At 46.0% G+C, this 19,488-nt stretch overlaps 1 protein-coding gene across 4 annotated transcripts in view; it reads left to right on the forward strand.

Moving 5' to 3' along the window:
• The first annotated feature begins 1,631 nt into the window (after positions 1 to 1,631).
• Positions 1,632 to 19,488, forward strand: part of RER1 (retention in endoplasmic reticulum sorting receptor 1) — a 113,487-nt gene continuing 95,630 nt past the window's right edge. The window contains exon 1 of one of the 4 annotated variants that reach the window (XM_086921540.1): positions 1,632 to 1,800. The gene's annotated coding sequence lies outside the window, so the exon portion shown is untranslated. Of the gene's footprint in view, positions 2,089 to 19,488 lie in introns of all 4 variants that reach the window. The other 3 variants (XM_086921541.1, XM_086921542.1, XM_086921543.1) reach the window with 3 other exon arrangements.

The raw sequence follows: 19,488 nt of genomic DNA on the forward strand, positions 1-19,488 counted from the left end.
TAGGCCAGTAGACAGTGCGCGCCTGCTCATTTTTACCCCATCCCTAAAACTGTCTTGAGTGGTACACTATGGCAGCTACCCCTTCCGAAGAAAGACCCCATTAGACCAGTAAATGTCATTAATTCCGCTCTTACACTCCCTGCTATAAGTGCGGGGACTTCTACAGCCCGCCGCCAGTACTTGAAAAGGAAAAATATAAGTGCAGGCTTGTTTCTGAGAAGTGCTGGTAGTGCGGTACTCTCCAATTAAAAGTATTGCATTTCTCTTGAGAAGTGCTGGTACTCTCCCTCTCAAAATAGAAGAGTGATGGTACTCCGTGCAGGCCCAATTAAAGCACTGCCCATACCGCTTCTTCAAGTCTCCCAGAAGCTTTCAGTGTCCAGCCTTGTGAGCCAGGGCTCCTGTTTTAAAGGGACAGAAAACCCACCATTCTTAAAGTGCTAAACAGATAGCGGCACGATCCTTCTGTGTTAATGCTCGAGCCGGCTCCGTTACTAGCCTTCCTCTAGTCATTAAGCACAAAAATCCAGTCTCCATCCTCGAGCAAAGCGAAAAACAGGGTTAAAACAAACAATATTCATATCAATTATTTATAGAGAGCCTTTATGCAAGCGATAGCCACTAACAAGTACATTCCTAGTTACAATATGTCCACTCAAGCGCGGCTTCTCATGTAATTACTCACATTACGGAGCCAGGGGCAGCCTCGGCGGAAACAGACGCTGTGTCCGAACAGATCACATCACTCCGGTTATTGATTTGCGGGAGCAATAAAACAGAAGACATTTGAAACAAGCAATGGCCGCCCGGCCGTGAAAGTAACAAGGCCGGGCGGCACTAAAATGAAGAGCTGACGAGGAGGGAGTGGGAGAAGGGAGGGGATATATAAACCAAGCAGTGGCTGCGCGGCCGTAAAAGTGACACGGCACATAACTGAAACGAAAATAAAGAGCTGGCGAGGAGAAGGGAGGGGGTAGGGGAGGGATTCACACGTGTGCTCTGTAAGGCTTAATGAGCCATTACAGAGGCAGCTGTGCATGTTGCGCGCGCTTGTGCGCGTAACAGCAAGCTGGTAGCCTGTGGCCTGCAGCCTGTGGATAGCATTTTGAAAACCAGCTTACTAAATGTCTCGCCTGTACAGCGTATGCTCTGGCGCAGGCGAGACCTGAAAAAGGGTTTAGGTCCCCTAGGGGTGCTTGGCAGCACTAAGTAACTAGTGGTCTGTGTCATGCCCGCCAGCAGGGCACACCTCTACACTCACCGCTATATAATTAATAGAATTAAAACTTTCAGAACAGAAAGCTATGAAATGTTGTACTCACTTACACTCTGCTGCTGTACAATGATTTTATATCTGTATGTATTTTTCAGTAGCGTTTGTAAAAAAAAAAAATATATATATATATATATATATATATATATATATATATATATATATATATACGAAAAATATGCGTACGTATTGAGAAAACTTTGTAGCTGTGTCCGCTTGGCAGCTAAAAGTACATTGGCACTTAATAAAATTTGCGGTTCTGTTAGAAAGCATGGATCCCGCTCTGGTTCACTCTAAAAGATAGGTCAGCACTCTAGCTCTTTAGTATCATTAAATAGTTAAATCTTAGTCTCTCTTTTCTTTCTAAAATCCCAGTCTTGCCGGACGAAAAGCCGAGCACCGAGCTATTGATGGAGGGATGTGTTCACCGTTCGATTGTTCCTGTCAGGCTCGCTCTGGACTTGCACAGTGACGTGTAAGACACAAGTCCTCAGCAGTTCCGAGTTCGGCGCAAGGGGAGGACGGAGGTAGGTAAGCCGGAAACACCGGGTGTAACCACGGTTTCTTATTACTCTGTGTGGTTTACTTATACTCATACCTGCAGTTCTTCCTGGCATTTGGAATCTTAGACCCACCCGTGTCTTCTTCCCGGCCACAGATACCGTGATCGGCCCCAGTCAGGGACTCGGATTGTCGGAAGTGAGTTGGTCACTGCGAGGGGCGTGCTGGGGATTGTAGTTTGCTTGGCACACAAGCCAATGAGTATCTTACATCTGGAGCTACTTACGGAACTTCGATTCCCAACTGTCCCTGAGGTGAATTCACAAATTGAGAATGGTTTCAATATAGACTTTTAAGGGCTTTTTTAACATGCTCATTTAGGGACCTCTTGTTTTACTATCGGCCCTTTCGCCGTGTTGGAGGCGGTTTACTCTAGTTTTTCCAGCATGGGGCGAATATTACAAAAGGTGACCACCTACCCCCAACAGTATCAGTCTCCCCATGACCTCCCAACAGAGAATCCCCTTGCAATAATTACCCATTTGTCAGTAATCCCATTACAGATTTACTTATGACAGTATCCACACGCAGTCTTTTGAAAGACCCCCCCCCCCATTTCTATGGCAGCACCACCCACCCAGCGGCTGTTATTCATCACCACATAACACCTCAGTAACCCCCCCCCCCCCCTCCACCCAGCAACTTCCATTCGTCAGTAGTTTAATAATCGCATAGCAAAATCCTCTACCACCACACACCACAGAAAGGACGCCTTTCTCGCTCGCGGGATCCCGACGTCACCAGGTAAGATGTAGGCACCCCCAGCAACACCTTAACCGTCGCTTTTACCCAACAACCTTGTTATAGAAAGCACCCCTTTCCCAGAACCAAAAGACAGGTGCCAGTACTCAAACAACTGTGACTGTCCAACGGGAGCCTTACCCCCAAGCGAGTTCTATGGAATGCCTTCGGCACTAGGTATAGTGCTCCTCTTCGAACCATCTTGCCTCTTCGAAGCCCGAACGTCCGGGGAAATATGTGGCCCAGCAACTCACCATCTTCAGCTACGTACTTTTCTTTTCTCCTAGGATCGAACGTTGTGCTCACTGTTTAGTTCCCTGTCATTTCCTGATTCCGCTGTCACCAGTCAAAGTTCCCCACTGTCTCTCAATGATGACTCGAAACATGCTTTTATATCGTCCTTTACTCGCTTAAACATAGCAATTTCTGAATCCTGCAAGTAAATCTTATTTATTTTACTTAGTAGCAGTGCCAACCTCTGACCCAATACAAAGTTAACAACCTTTTCCCACTAATGAAATAAAATACACTGCACCTGATGGCAAAGCCGATTAGCTTGTCCTCTTATCGCAATAAAGGCACTCTGTCCTTTACAACAGTGGAGACCAACCTGACCTATACTTGCAATAAGCACACACTGTCTTTGATGATAGTGCAGACCACCCTTGTCATATCCTTGCACTAAACAAGCTCTATCTGGTGATAGCAATGTACATACCATGACCTAATCAAGCCACAAACAAGCCCCGCCTAGTGATGGCAATGCAGACCCCCTGACCTATCCTCCAAAATAAACTGTACCTGATGTCTAAGCAGATTAGCCTGTCCTCTACTCAAAATACATACACTTTGTTCAGTACTTTAAATGGGAAAAAATAAGTGCAGGTACTCGTTAAAATGAGCTAGAGGTGTGGCAAGTAGGCGGGGATAAGGGCAAGACATAATTATGCTTACTGACTTCTATACCAGTTGTTGCACATGTCAAAACACAACAGAATTTTTTTGTGATATTTTGTGATATTTGTGGGGGTATTTCTAGAGCGCAGCGTTCGCTCCGGAGGGAGCATCTTGGCGCTAAAATTCCTGGTAGACCGGTCCTGGTAGCGGTAGGGATTTAGATGGCTGCTTTGGTGTAGTCATCGGAGAGGTTAAAGATCCAAGTCTTTAGGAGTTTTCTGAAGGATTTTTCGCAGGTTTGTTGTCTCAGATTTTTGGGCAAGTTGTTCCAAGCTTTAGTTGCCAGGAAGTTTAAGGTTTTTCCCCCCTTAGTCTTCAGGTTGTACTTAGCGGGGAGGATGAGGTTGTCCTGGGACGAGCAGAGGGATCGGCTGGGGATGTAGTGGGGGAAGCGTTTGGAAAGATATTTTGGACCGGATTTGTTAAAAGCTCGAAAGGCAACAATCAATATTTTAAAAAGAATTCTTTTATGAAGGGGGAGTCAATGCAGGGATCTGAGAGCTGCGGAGATAGATGCTTTTCGGGGCAGCTTTAGGACCAGTCGTGCGGCTGTGTGAAGGACACTTTGGAGTTTAGACAGAGTATTCTTTTTTGCCCCTGCAAGGAGGCCGTTGCAGTAATCTAAGCGTGAAATTATAAGGGCTACTGTTACCGTTTTCCTGGCATCAAGTGGGAGGAAGTCGAAGAACTTTCTAAGCGATTTTATTATTCCAAAGCATCGACCAGCTACAGTCCTGGCATGCTGGTTGAAAGATAAGTCTGAGTCGAATAGGACGCCTAGATTCCTGGCTGTTGTTACTGTCTGGGGGGAGCAACTGAGTCATCCGGCCACCAAAGGGCTGGGCAGAAGGAGGTGTTCTTTCCAATAGGGAGGATCTCCGTTTTGCTAGAGTTGCATTTGAGATGGTTGGTGTCCATCCATTGGAAGACCTCAGTCGAGCAATTCTTGAGGTTGAGCTCCGCTCCGGTTGAATTGTCCTCTAGGGGCACGATGAGTTGTGTATCATCGGCATACGATGTTACCGGTATGCCGAATGATTCAATCAGGGATAAGAGAGGGATGAGGTAGATATTAAAGAGAAGGGGACTCAAGATGGACCCCTGAGGGACCCCTGAGGAGACCATCTTCTCCTTGGAATGGAAAGGAGTGGAAATGGAATGGAAATTAATGCATTTAAGTAAACAAAATATGTTAAACCATTACACAAAATGAAAGCCAAACAGGATATGTTAACATTTCCCTGTTTTGTAATATTGCAAATTCTTAATGTCAAACCGTTTTGTTGTTGTTTGGCACAATGGATGTTTTTTTTTTTTAATATAGCGCAATATCACCGCCAGGTCTCAAAGCGCTTTACATTGGGAACCCGTCCTGGTTTTTCCCTGTGAGATAGCCCCTACTTGGTATCCCCAAGGTGAAAGCCAGGCATCCCGCCGCGGGGGGCCGTTGTGGAGATTAAGCAAGCTATTGCCCAGAGTTGCAGAGTGTGAACCTGTGATTCGAGTAGGCACCGAAGCGAGAATTACTGAGTCTGTGGACATTTTGGGCTCAAGACCCTGCCGCGTTGGGAATTGAACCCTGGTCCCGGGCCTGATCTCAGCGTCCGGGTCTGCCTCCTCTAACCAGTGAGCCACACTTCTCCACTATATATTCTATATATTCTCAAGCGTGCACGCACACAGAAACAAACAAGCAGACATACACAAATGAGCCTACCAGTAGCTAAGTGCAGATACTAACAGATAAAACATAAGGAGTGCTGCTACTCAGTACCTGTGAATATCGTCCCATTTAAAGCACTGTCTCTGCCCTTTTCACTACGTCCAGGCTCTTCCTGTCTCTTGCAGGTTCAGTGTCTTTACATCCACATCTCCTCTCCGTTCTGGATTCACCTCTCATTTTTACCCAGCCTCTAACCTTCTCTCCGTGATTATGCCCATCGTACTCCCACCTCTCGCTTACTCTCTCCACAAGTCTCTTACATTTTGTCACAATTTTTCCCCACTTGCCCCCTCTTCTCCATGATGTACCCATACCTTAAATTTGCCACCTGCCCAATATTTTGTTTTGCTAGGTTTCATTATTTGTGGTGATAGAGCACGCTTACTGTTGAGGCCTGTACTTTTTAAATAAAGGCTCACAAAAAAAACCTTGCTAATTCAGGAATTATATTTTTTCCAGTAAATAAAAACATAAATTATTTAATCACTTCAAAAGTATTTGCAAGCTGTGAAAGTGTGTGCCTGAGCGCCCGCCGTCACCGCCCTGCAAATCCTGCAAGGCAACGTTTTAAACTAAATTTCAGACTAAAGGTTATTTAATTTCTCTTGACCCGACTGCTTCCCAGCATTAAAAGAGACACTTCGATTGAAATCGCGTGTGGTTCATCAATAGTTAAGCCAGTTACTTCAAGAAATACAGAAGATTTTTTACTTTACACAAATTTATGTTAAAATACCATTGCTAAACATCCATTTCAGAATTGAACAAATATGTTATTCTATCAGGAAAAAGTGGCAATCCTAACTTCAGCTGTCCCTACACTTTTTTACACCCCCCTTCCTTCTACGTTTATCTCGTTTTTCTCCCAACCAGCTCCATTGCCAGTTGTCACGGGAGCTCATTGCTGGGGTGCTGCAGCATTCCTTGCTATTCATTGCTCTTTGGGAAGGGCTGCCTTCACACCCAGAGATCCCTCCCTTTTATCATGTAAATGCAGCCATTAGTGCTGGAGGCAAAGAATACAGGAGTAAACCCGTTAACCCAGGTGAGACCGGGGACAGTTTATATCAAAACACAATGTCTCAACCGGAAAACATTTAGAGAAGGCAATTTTTAAAAAAAATTATAGCAAAAGTCGCAAGGGAAGGGGAAGAACAAAGGGAGACCACAGCAGGAATGGTGCAAGGAACAAGATTATTTTATATATATATATATATATATATATATATATATAATTATAAAAGTAGTTATATCAGCACTTCAGTATAATTAAATAAAACAGTGACCATACCTTACAAGTGTGCACTGAACGTGCATGTGACAGTCGCGTGTGGTTCATCAATAGTTAAGCCAGTTACTTCAAGAAATACAGAAGATTTTTTACTTTACACAAATTTATGTTAAAATACCATTGCTAAACATCCATTTCAGAATTGAACAAATATGTTATTCTATCAGGAAAAAGTGGCAATCCTAACTTCAGCTGTCCCTACACTTTTTTACACCCCCCTTCCTTCTACGTTTATCTCGTGACACAAGGGTGAAAATACAAAAATTATACAAGGCCAATCTAGGTCAATTGGGTAAATAAATTTGACCACAATGCAGACCACCCTGACTAATTTTCAATCACCCTGACTAATTGTTTCAATAAGCACTCTGTGACTGTGTGCACCACCCCACCCTGTCTTATCCTAGCCTTGCTGTAAACACGTTCTGTCCAGATATAGCAACGCAGACCTCCATGACCTATCCTCATAGTAAGCATACACTGCCCCTGAAAGCAGTACCTCTGGAAGCAGTGCAGACCTCCCTTGATTTTAGCCACAGTAAACACTCGGTGGCCATTGATGGAGGCGAGACCAACCTTGCCAATCCTTCCTATGCGCGAAGGATGGCAACAATAAATGCGCTCTACCCATGTAGACTACTTTGGCCTATACTCTATCTGCTTTTATAGTAATACAAAGAATCCTGACCCATCCGTGCAATAAATGTCTGTGGTAGCAACGCATATCACAATGGGTTCTACTCAATGTAAACATGCTCTAGCCAGCTATAGCAATGCAGAAAAACTTGTTTTTTTTATCTGTAAGCACCCAAACACCACAGCTCCTATATATGAATTCGACCTTAAGCACTTTACGAGCGAATTTGCCTTTTTTCCCGCTAGCTAGGAATTTTCAAAGGGTTTCCTGAAGGTGTATATGCGTTTATTAATTGATATGGATTTCTCAGACAAAAATGCAGAGACGTACTGTAATAAATGTCACTTAAGCGGTGGGTAGTGGATGCTCTAATGCATGGTTCACCATGGATGTTCGGGAACACACAACGCACATTTGTCTGCATTCCCAAACTCCTCAATGATCCCTTCAAAACCTAGAAATTGTCTGAGATGCACTCCAGCAAACCTTCCATAAGGGACATTTGTACTCTTCAGGTGAATAAAGCAACGTCTTGAACTGTCTTTAGGCCCTTCTGGATTGTGCATGTCCCTCTCCCCTTTATCCACCCTTTCCTGCAGTGGACACTTATTTAGATTTATTGATCTTTTCCCTATAAGATTTGTGGCATAATCCAGGCTTCATTGTGTCCAATTTCGTTTTCTTTTGAAACAAAGCTATTCAGTTAATCAGCAAGTGTAACACGTGACACCTTTTTGCATTTCTGAATGGATTCATCAGACTGTTGAGAATTGTTCGGGAAGAACTCTGCCTAGATATGTTGTAAAATGTTGGCATGGACAGATTTCTTACTTTGGCATGTTACGATACGATACAATTCAATTCATAAAACGTGGGCTACCCACTCGTTTGTGGCAGTTGTAGAGCTGATCAAAGCACTTACTGGAACAGCTTCTCAAACTTCCTGGTATCAGCACTCGCTGTAAACGCCCTGAATATTCGAAAGACACTCCCACATCCTCGAAATGCAAGCCTGTAGAAAACTAAAGTAGAATGAGTGAGAAGAGACTGAAGAAAGTACCTGGTGGAAGGGGTGTTTTTTTGGGAGTGTGAAGCTTTAAGTGATTTAAATGAACTGGTCATGTGAGGTCAGGGCCTTTTATCAAGATGGGGACTACATTATGTGTATGTTTAAGATAAGTTGTTTATTCAGAGAATACATTGTCTTGCTAACATTAATAATTCAGGATAATGTTAGGAGATTGGAGGAAAGCCCGTACTACTTGTGTTAATAGGGGGGACGCTGCCTATGCTGTAAGGCTTGTCAAAGTTATGGAAAGCCAAATGGCCCAAAGACATGGCACCTGCTTACAATAACACGCCATCATTTATTATTTCATTCAGCAACACGAGGCAGGAAAGGTATGCCCCTGTGCAATTTGTGTGTGACTCGAGTGCCAGAAACATTTTTTTTCAATTGGTCTTTATTACTTTAAGTAAAGTTTAATACAGCACATAAACTATCTTAGGTTGAACCCAGCTGTTACAGCCTTTTCAAATCAGAGTCCCAGAGAAAAGGAATAATGTGAGGATGTAATGTAAGACACAATATGTACATAGTTCAGGTAGCAGGTGGCACTGTGTGGTCACGATTAAGTAGGAAAACATCGCCCAGCCCCCTTTTCAACAAGAAAGCCCATTCCCAGTGCTGGAATTGGAAAACATTTACTCCGGGAACCCATTAATTGGGGTCAAGGTGTGGTAGAGGCAATGGTGTGGAGTCACAAGGGGCGACGCTGGAAAAGCAGAGTGACAATCAACGTATACATTTATTTATAAACAAAATCTGCTGCAATGATATGTGACTGTAAATATGTTCTAGCTTACTTAATTGGTCACAAAGAGGCTCCAATTTAGAATATCTTGCAGAGTCAAGACACCTGTTGCAGAGATCAGCAGAAATTAGGGAATTATAATAGCAGTAACTGAGTTCTGGGCCACTGCGTTTGACACTTAGGTGATGTTGTTACTTTCAGTTCATAAATTGCAAGCTTTCTAATCTAGCACCGTGCCCTATTTCCCAACATCAAGGAGCTACTTGAAAACTGTAAGTTATTTCCTTGTTGTTTTATTCCCAATGCACCATTATAATAAGATTGCAAAGAAGGGTTCCTTTAGTAAACAAGCATTTACAATGCAACGGTCTCGCCTTTGCAAAAGTTAGCGCTTTTGGCATTGTAAATGACAAATGTTTTATTTATGTGTTGGTTTTGGAAACAGATAAATAAATGGCATTGTCATGAGCAGTAGAGAGTGAGTAGTAGAGAGAGTAGTAGTGAGTAGTAGAGAGAGTAGTAGTGAGTAGTAGAGAGTGAGTAGAGAGTAGTAAGTGAGTAGTAGAGTGTGTAGTAGAGAGTAGTGAGTGTGTAGTAGAGAGTAGTGAGTGTGTAGTAGAGAGTAGTGAGTGTGTAGTAGAGAGTGTGTAGTAGAGAGTGTGTAGTAGAGAGTGTGTAGTAGAGAGTGTGTAGTAGAGAGTGTGTAGTAGAGAGTGTGTAGTAGAGAGTGTGTAGTAGAGAGTGAGCAGTAGAGACTAGTGAGTGTGTAGTAGAGTGGTGAGTGTGTAGTAGAGTGGTGAGTGTGTATTAGAGTGTGTAGTAGAGTGTGTAGGAGAATGTGTAGTAGGGAGTGTAGTAGAGTGTGTAGTAGAGAGTGTGTAGTAGAGAGTAGTGAGTGTGTAGTAGAGAGTGTGTAATACAGAATGTGAAGTAGAGAGATTGAGGTAGAGAGATTGAGGTAGAGAGATTGAATTAGAGAGATTGAATTAGAGAGATTGAATTAGAGAGATTGAATTAGAGAGATTGAGGTAGAGAGATTGAGGTAGAGAGATTGAAGTAGAGAGATTGAAGTAGAGAGATTGAAGTAGAGAGATTGAAGTAGAGAGATTGAAGTAGAGAGTGTGGAGTAGAGAGTGGAGAGTCTGTAGTAGAGTGTAGTAGAAAGTAGTGAGTGTGTAGTAGAGTAGTAGAGAATGTGTAGTAGAGTAGTAGAGAGTAGTAGAGGGTGTGTAGTAGAGTGTGTAGTAGAGCGTGTGTGTAGCAGAGTGTGTAGTAGAGCGTGTGTGTAGCAGAGTGTGTAGCAGAGTGTGTAGCGTAGAGTGTGTAGCGTAGAGTGTGTAGCGTAGAGTGTGTAGCGTAGAGTGTGTAGCGTAGAGTGTGTAGCGTAGAGTGTGTAGCGTAGAGTGTGTAGCGTAGAGTGTGTAGCGTAGAGTGTGTAGCGTAGAGTGTGTAGCGTAGAGTGTGTAGCGTAGAGTGTGTAGCGTAGAGTGTGTAGCGTAGAGTGTGTAGCGTAGAGTGTGTAGCGTAGAGTGTGTAGCGTAGAGTGTGTAGCGTAGAGTGTGTAGCGTGTAGTGACTGTAGTAGATAGTGTCTAGTAGAGAGTGTCTAGTAGAGAGTGTCTAGTAGAGAGTGTCTAGTAGAGAGTGTCTAGTAGAGAGTGTCTAGTAGAGAGTGTCTAGAAGAGAGTAGTGGCTGTAGTAGTGAGTGTGTAGTAGAGAGTGTGTAGTAGAGAGTAGTGACTGTAGTAGTGAGTGTGTAGTGAGTGTGTAGTGAGTGTGTAGTAGAGTGTGTAGTAGAGAGTAGTGACTGTAGTAGAGAGTGTGTAGTAGAGAGTAGTGACTGTAGTAGGGAGTGTGTAGTAGAGAGTAGTGACTGTAGTAGAGAGTGTGTAGTAGAGAGTGTGCAGTGATTTGAGTTTTACATCAAATTAAAAACGGGAACGGAACAAACTCATCCTATACATTATTGTGGTAGGTGCCCACGCATATAGGGTTAAATGATGCGTTAGATGCCACAGGTCCCACCAACACGCTTCCTTTATGATAGGAGAATGCCCAACATCGCGGAGATTTGCTCTCTGCTCTTCCCGGATATTTGTATTTTCAAATGTATAATGTTATCCTGCTAAACGAAGACGATGCTCAAACTATAAAAGAAGAGGGTTTCACAGATATGTTAGTCCTTCCGGGCAAACGAAATGACCCAAAGAAAGATCAAGTGACAGTTTAGAGCTCCAAGTGAGTCTTAATAAAATCAGTGTCTGGAACGCATAGCATCAAAAAACGAGCGGGGCATCAAACTGCAGTGTCATTCAATCAAAGCTTCAAGGCTTCTGAGCGCTAGCCGAGAATTATTTTTTGTGAAGCACTAATCACTGTGGAAGGTGCCCCTGCTATCCCAGATGTGAGAAGTCAGTCTGATATGAAAATAAGCAGTATTTGGAATGAATGTATTTGGCAGGGGGAAGGTGGGGCGGCGCAAGACCGTACTGACGAGTGAACAGGAGCCATTTTGTACCGAGTGATTCTGCCTGTGTGCATGTAGACAAACCAGGCAGCAGCATGAGCATGTGATTCGGTAAAATAACAAGCATTTACAATGCAATGGTTTTGCCTTTGTTAAAGTTAGAGCTATTGGCATTGCTCTTGACACTCTGAAGCTCCACTCTGCATTCTGAAGCTCCACTCTGCACTCTGAAGCTCCACTCTGAAGCTCCACTCTGAAGCTCTAAAGCTCCACTCTGAATCTGCACTCTGAATCTGCACTCTGAATCTGCACTCTGAAGCTCCGCTCTGAAGCTCCGCTCTGAAGCTCCGCTCTGAAGCTCCGCTCTGAAGCTCCGCTCTGAAGCTCCACTCTGAAGCTCCACTCTGAAGCTCCGCTCTGAAGCTCCACTCTGAAGCTCCACTCTGAAGCTCCACTCTGCACTCTGAAGCTCCACTCTGAAGCTCCACTCTGAAGCTCCACTCTGAAGCTCCACTCTGAAGCTCCACTCTGAAGCTCCACTCTGAAGCTCCACTCTGAAGCTCCACTCTGAAGCTCCACTCTGAAGCTCCACTCTGAAGCTCCACTCTGCACTCTGAAGCTCCACTCTGCACTCTGAAGCTCCACTCTGAAGCTCCACTCTGCACTCTGAAGCTCCGCTCTGAAGCTCCACTCTGCACTCTGAAGCTCCACTCTGCACTCTGAAGCTCCGCTCTGAAGCTCCGCTCTGAAGCTCCACTCTGAAGCTCCACTCTGAAGCTCCACTCTGAAGCTCCACTCTGCACTCTGAAGCTCCACTCTGAAGCTCCACTCTGCACTCTGAAGCTCCGCTCTGAAGCTCCACTCTGCACTCTGAAGCTCCGCTCTGAAGCTCCGCTCTGAAGCTCCGCTCTGAAGCTCCGCTCTGAAGCTCCACTCTGAAGCTCCACTCTGAAGCTCCACTCTGCACTCTGAAGCTCCACTCTGCACTCTGAAGCTCCACTCTGAAGCTCCACTCTGAAGCTCCACTCTGAAGCTCTGAAGCTCCGCTCTGAAGCTCCACTCTGCACTCTGAAGCTCCACTCTGAAGCTCCGCTCTGAAGCTCCGCTCTGAAGCTCCGCTCTGAAGCTCCGCTCTGAAGCTCCGCTCTGAAGCTCCGCTCTGAAGCTCCACTCTGAAGCTCCACTCTGAAGCTCCACTCTGAAGCTCCACTCTGAAGCTCCACTCTGAAGCTCCACTCTGAAGCTCCACTCTGAAGCTCCACTCTGAAGCGCCACTCTGCACTCTGAAGCTCCGCTCTGAAGCTCCGCTCTGAAGCTCCGCTCTGAAGCTCCGCTCTGAAGCTCCGCTCTGAAGCTCCGCTCTGAAGCTCCACTCTGAAGCTCCACTCTGAAGCTCCACTCTGAAGCTCCACTCTGCACTCTGAAGCTCCACTCTGAAGCTCCACTCTGAAGCTCCACTCTGCACTCTGAAGCTCCACTCTGCAGCTCCACTCTGCACTCTGAAGCTCCATTCTGAAGCTCCACTCTGCACTCTGAAGCTCCACTCTGAAGCTCCACTCTGCACTCTGAAGCTCCACTCTGAAGCTCCACTCTGCACTCTGAAGCTCCACTCTGAAGCTCCACTCTGCACTCTGAAGCTCCACTCTGAAGCTCCACTCTGAAGCTCCACTCTGAAGCTCCACTCTGAAGCTCCACTCTGAAGCTCCACTCTGAAGCTCCACTCTGAAGCTCCACTCTGAAGCTCCACTCTGAAGCTCCACTCTGAAGCTCCACTCTGCACTCTGAAGCTCCACTCTGAAGCTCCACTCTGCACTCTGAAGCTCCACTCTGCACTCTGAAGCTCCACTCTGCACTCTGAAGCTCCACTCTGCACTCTGAAGCTCCACTCTGCACTCTGAAGCTCCACTCTGAAGCTCCACTCTGAAGCTCCACTCTGAAGCTCCACTCTGAAGCTCCACTCTGAAGCTCCACTCTGAAGCTCCACTCTGAAGCTCCACTCTGCACTCTGAAGCTCCACTCTGAAGCTCCACTCTGCACTCTGAAGCTCCACTCTGCACTCTGAAGCTCCACTCTGAAGCTCCACTCTGAAGCTCCACTCTGAAGCTCCACTCTGAAGCTCCACTCTGAAGCTCCACGCTCCACTCTGAAGCTCCACTCTGAAGCTCCACTCTGAAGCTCCACTCTGAAGCTCCACTCTGAAGCTCCACTCTGAAGCTCCACTCTGAAGCTCCACTCTGAAGCTCCACTCTGAAGCTCCACTCTGAAGCTCCACTCTGAAGCTCCACTCTGAAGCTCCACTCTGAAGCTCCACTCTGCACTCTGAAGCTCCACTCTGAAGCTCCACTCTGAAGCTCCACTCTGAAGCTCCACTCTGAAGCTCCACTCTGAAGCTCCACTCTGAAGCTCCACTCTGCACTCTGAAGCTCCACTCTGAAGCTCCACTCTGAAGCTCCAATCTGCACTCTGAAGCTCCACTCTGAAGCTCCACTCTCCACTCTGAAGCTCCACTCTGCACTCTGAAGCTCCACTCTGAAGCTCCACTCTGAAGCTCCACTCTGAAGCTCCACTCTGAAGCTCCACTCTGAAGCTCCACTCTGAAGCTCCACTCTGAAGCTCCACTGTGAAGCTCCACTCTGAAGCTCCACTCTGAAGCTCCACTCTGAAGCTCCACTGTGAAGCTCCACTCTGAAGCTCCACTCTGAAGCTCCACTCTGAAGCTCCAATCTGAAGCTCCACTCTGCACTCTGAAGCTCCACTCTGAAGCTCCACTCTGCACTCTGAAGCTCCACTCTGAAGCTCCACTCTGCACTCTGAAGCTCCACTCTGAAGCTCCACTCTGAAGCTCCACTCTGAAGCTCCACTCTGCACTCTGAAGCTCCACTCTGAAGCTCCACTCTGAAGCTCCACTCTGAAGCTCCACTCTGCACTCTGAAGCTCCACTCTGAAGCTCCACTCTGAAGCTCCACTCTGCACTCTGAAGCTCCACTCTGAAGCTCCACTCTGAAGCTCCACTCTGAAGCTCCACTCTGAAGCTCCACTCTGCACTCTGAAGCTCCACTCTGAAGCTCCACTCTGCACTCTGAAGCTCCACTCTGAAGCTCCACTCTGCACTCTGAAGCTCCACTCTGAAGCTCCACTCTGAAGCTCCACTCTGAAGCTCCACTCTGAAGCTCCACTCTGAAGCTCCACTCTGAAGCTCCACTCTGAAGCTCCACTCTGAAGCTCCACTCTGAAGCTCCACTCTGAAGCTCCACTCTGAAGCTCCACTCTGAAGCTCCACTCTGCACTCTGAAGCTCCACTCTGAAGCTCCACTCTGAAGCTCCACTCTGAAGCTCCACTCTGCACTCTGAAGCTCCACTCTGAAGCTCCACTCTGAAGCTCCACTCTGAAGCTCCACTCTGAAGCTCCACTCTGCACTCTGAAGCTCCACTCTGAAGCTCCACTCTGCACTCTGAAGCTCCACTCTGAAGCTCCACTCTGAAGCTCCACTCTGAAGCTCCACTCTGAAGCTCCACTCTGAAGCTCCACTCTGAAGCTCCACTCTGAAGCTCCACTCTGCACTCTGAAGCTCCACTCTGAAGCTCCACTCTGCACTCTGAAGCTCCACTCTGAAGCTCCACTCTGAAGCTCCACTCTGAAGCTCCACTCTGAAGCTCCACTCTGAAGCTCCACTCTGAAGCTCCACTCTGAAGCTCCACTCTGCACTCTGAAGCTCCACTCTGAAGCTCCACTCTCCACTCTGAAGCTCCACTCTGAAGCTCCACTCTGAAGCTCCACTCTGCACTCTGAAGCTCCACTCTGAAGCTCCACTCTGAAGCTCCACTCTGAAGCTCCACTCTGAAGCTCCACTCTGAAGCTCCACTCTGAAGCTCCACTCTGAAGCTCCACTCTGAAGCTCCACTCTGAAGCTCCACTCTGAAGCTCCACTCTGCACTCTGAAGCTCCACTCTGAAGCTCCACTCTGCACTCTGAAGCTCCACTCTGAAGCTCCACTCTGAAGCTCCACTCTGCACTCTGAAGCTCCACTCTGAAGCTCCACTCTGAAGCTCCACTCTGCACTCTGAAGCTCCACTCTGCACTCTGAAGCTCCACTCTGAAGCTCCACTCTGAAGCTCCACTCTGAAGCTCCACTCTGAAGCTCCACTCTGAAGCTCCACTCTGAAGCTCCACTCTGAAGCTCCACTCTGAAGCTCCACTCTGAAGCTCCACTCTGCACTCTGAAGCTCCACTCTGAAGCTCCACTCTGCACTCTGAAGCTCCACTCTGAAGCTCCACTCTGCACTCTGAAGCTCCACTCTGAAGCTCCACTCTGCACTCTGAAGCTCCACTCTGAAGCTCCACTCTGAAGCTCCACTCTGAAGCTCCACTCTGAAGCTCCACTCTGAAGCTCCACTCTGAAGCTCCACTCTGAAGCTCCACTCTGCACTCTGAAGCTCCACTCTGAAGCTCCACTCTGAAGCTCCACTCTGAAGCTCCACTCTGAAGCTCCACTCTGCACTCTGAAGCTCCACTCTGAAGCTCCACTCTGAAGCTCCGCTCTGAAGCTCCGCTCTGAAGCTCCGCTCTGAAGCTCCGCTCTGAAGCTCCGCTCTGAAGCTCCACTCTGAAGCTCCACTCTGAAGCTCCACTCTGCACTCTGAAGCTCCACTCTGAAGCTCCACTCTGAAGCTCCACTCTGAAGCTCCACTCTGCACTCTGAAGCTCCACTCTGAAGCTCCACTCTGCACTCTGAAGCTCCACTCTGAAGCTCCACTCTGAAGCTCTACTCTGAAGCTCTACTCTGAAGCTCCACTCTGCACTCTGAAGCTCCACTCTGAAGCTCCACTCTGAAGCTCCACTCTGCACTCTGAAGCTCCACTCTGAAGCTCCACTCTGCACTCTGAAGCTCCACTCTGAAGCTCCACTCTCCACTCTGAAGCTCCACTCTGAAGCTCCACTCTCCACTCTGAAGCTCCACTCTGAAGCTCCACTCTGAAGCTCCACTCTGCACTCTGAAGCTCCACTCTGAAGCTCCACTCTGAAGCTCCACTCTGAAGCTCCACTCTGCACTCTGAAGCTCCACTCTGCAGCTCCACTCTGCAGCTCCACTCTGCAGCTCCACTCTGCAGCTCCACTCTGCAGCTCCACTCTGCAGCTCCACTCTGCAGCTCCACTCTGCAGCTCCACTCTGCAGCTCCACTCTGAAGCTCCACTCTGAAGCTCCACTCTGAAGCTCCACTCTGAAGCTCCACTCTGAAGCTCCACTCTGCACTCTGAAGCTCCACTCTGAAGCTCCACTCTGAAGCTCTAAAGCTCCACTCTGAATCTGCACTCTGAAGCTCCACTCTGAAGCTCTAAAGCTCCACTCTGAATCTGCACTCTGAAGCTCCACTCTGCACTCTGAAGCTCCACTCTGCACTCTGAAGCTCCACTTTGAATCTGCACTCTGAAGCTCCACTCTGCACTCTGAAGCTCCACTCTGCACTCTGAAGCTCCACTCTGAATCTGCACTCTGAAGCTCCACTCTGAAGCTCCACTCTGAAGCTCCACTCTGAAGCTCCACTCTGAAGCTCCACTCTGAAGCTCCACTCTGAAGCTCCACTCTGCACTCTGAACGGTCAGACTCCAAAAATCGGCCCTAATCACAATAGTATTATTTCACCTGCGTGAATATAAGTCTTTGAAATTCTTGCCAGTGGTAATACACACAAGTAATATAAAATTGTTGTTCCAAAGAGCATTAAATGGAAATAAAACAAGTACCAGACCCATTGACGCCTGCACCTTAAAAGTGAAACTGACTGAAGCAAGCGCCAGGGCCACGTTGAAAAAAAAAGCCACACACATTAGATGCAGTCAAGGCGCGCTCACGAGGTCAGAAGGCACTTCACATGAACAACTACCAGACACATTGGCCTGCACTTTCAAAGTGAAATGAAACAAAGTGAAACTGACTAAAGGAAGCGCAAGGCCTATTAGATGCAGTCAAGGCGCGCTCACGAGGTCAAATCTCCAAAGGAGAAGCTCGTGACAGCCTGACTACAGCAGAAAAAGCTCGTAACAGTCTGATGTCCACAATATTCCCAGAAAAGTGGCAACATAAGTTGTCTCGCATAGACAGCAAAAGCTTCGCTTTTGCTTTCGTCTAGGCGAGACCTAAAAAATGAATTCTTATTACTACAGATAACAATCCCTGCATCAACATTCATTGTGTTAGCTTTTAATCCTGCCATTGTGTTCATCCCAACCATTCACTATTAACATATAATGGCTACAAGAATAAATGATGTGATTTTAAACACCTTATAAGTCATAGCCCTCATTCCTTCTCTTAATTGACTTTTCCTGTACATTGATTTACACATGTGTATGATTTACTGTGCCTCTTTGTGTGATGTAAAGCACTCTGGCACTGCTATGAGTAGCGCTATAAAAGACATAAAATTAAAGATGAAATAAAACATAGTAGGTGCCATTTATTTCAATGTTTGTATAATTGCCTAGACAGATACATCTTGCATTCTTACAGTGCACGCACATCTCTACATAGGTAGTTGAACAAAGTAAAAAAACTTTCTTCCAATAGTTTCTCTTAAGTACATATGAAGTGTTAACAAGCTGTGCACCTTTGCATCTTTCCATTGCATTTGAATCTAAGTGTCATTCTCCCAGCCAGGATGATACTTGAATAAAAGGAGGGCTGATAGCCCTTTAAAGTAGGCCTTTGTTTTCGGCCCAACTGGGAGTGTAAATAGGAAATCCCCCTTGCTGTCTGCACCTTGCAGCTCCAAATGAAATGCAGGCAACCCTCAGGAACTACTGAAATGTGTCCTGGTATCGAAAAATACACCAGGACAAATTGAGCGGGCTTCCGAGGGTCGGCAGGATATTAAATCATGCCAAAATTTAGCTGCTGAAACCTGGATCTGCCGTGATCTCCCTACTTTCCACTATCCATCTCCACCACATAACCAATCCAACACCCTACTCTTGAAATTCAAAGACTTACGATTCGAGAGACTGTTGTATGCAATATCATTCAGGACCTTTGACCAATCCTCTCTTGGACTTTTTGTTTTTTTTATAACCGATTTGTATAATATAGTTAAAGAATATATAACAAACTCCCTCACAACCTCTATTTCTTTAACTTATGAGAACAATATCAAATATGGTCTACACTTGTAATTTATACAATTTGTCACTTTGACAATATGATTTGTTTGTCATCATTTTATTATTCAAAAATACGTATAATTTTTTTCCATTTGTTATTTATTAAAAAAACAAATGGACAAATATTATGTATTTTTGAATAATAAAACGATGACTAACAAATCATATTGTCAGTGTCAAATTGTATAAATCACAAGTGTAGCCCAGATTTGATGACGATCTCATAAGTTAAAGAAATAGAGGTTGTGAGGGAGTTTATTATATATTCTTCAGTTGTGTTCCCCTCTTCTCCCTGACCTTAACTTCCCTTAGAGGGGGTCCCCCCGACTAGTTATAATATAGTTAAAGATCATCAACTTTGACACTATATATATATATATATATATTTTTTTTTCAGCAAAACTGTCTCAATAAAGAAACACGCCGCACACTGCTCCGTTTATCAAGTTTTTTGGTTTATTTTCTGTGGGTTTCCCACCACCTACGCGTTTCGGACATAAATCTGTCCCTGGTCACGGTACAAACATTGGTCCTTCATTGCTTTCTAGTATTTATACCTGTGGTCACCACTTGGCAATTAGGGTGCATTGTGGGCCCAGTAGTTTAGAGGAATAAAGTGACTCCAAACTGTGCGCTGTCTCATGCCAGTTCCAAGCAGTTCAACGACACGATTTATTCGCTATTAACTGAATGTGGTGTATGCCAAAGCGCGCACTTTAGTCGAGTGGACATTATAAATGTGGTATAAGTGACTCACATTGTTGGCGCATTTATGTACAACCACTTGAACGATTATAGGACTGAGTGTCCAAGGCAAGGTGTCATGGCTGAGTGCCTGCGAGTCGCATCGTGTCGGTTCTTGCTTGGAT

The sequence above is a fragment of the Lissotriton vulgaris genome, chromosome 5 (genome assembly GCF_964263255.1).
Source record: "Lissotriton vulgaris chromosome 5, aLisVul1.2, whole genome shotgun sequence".
NCBI classification, from domain to species: domain Eukaryota; kingdom Metazoa; phylum Chordata; class Amphibia; order Caudata; family Salamandridae; genus Lissotriton; species Lissotriton vulgaris.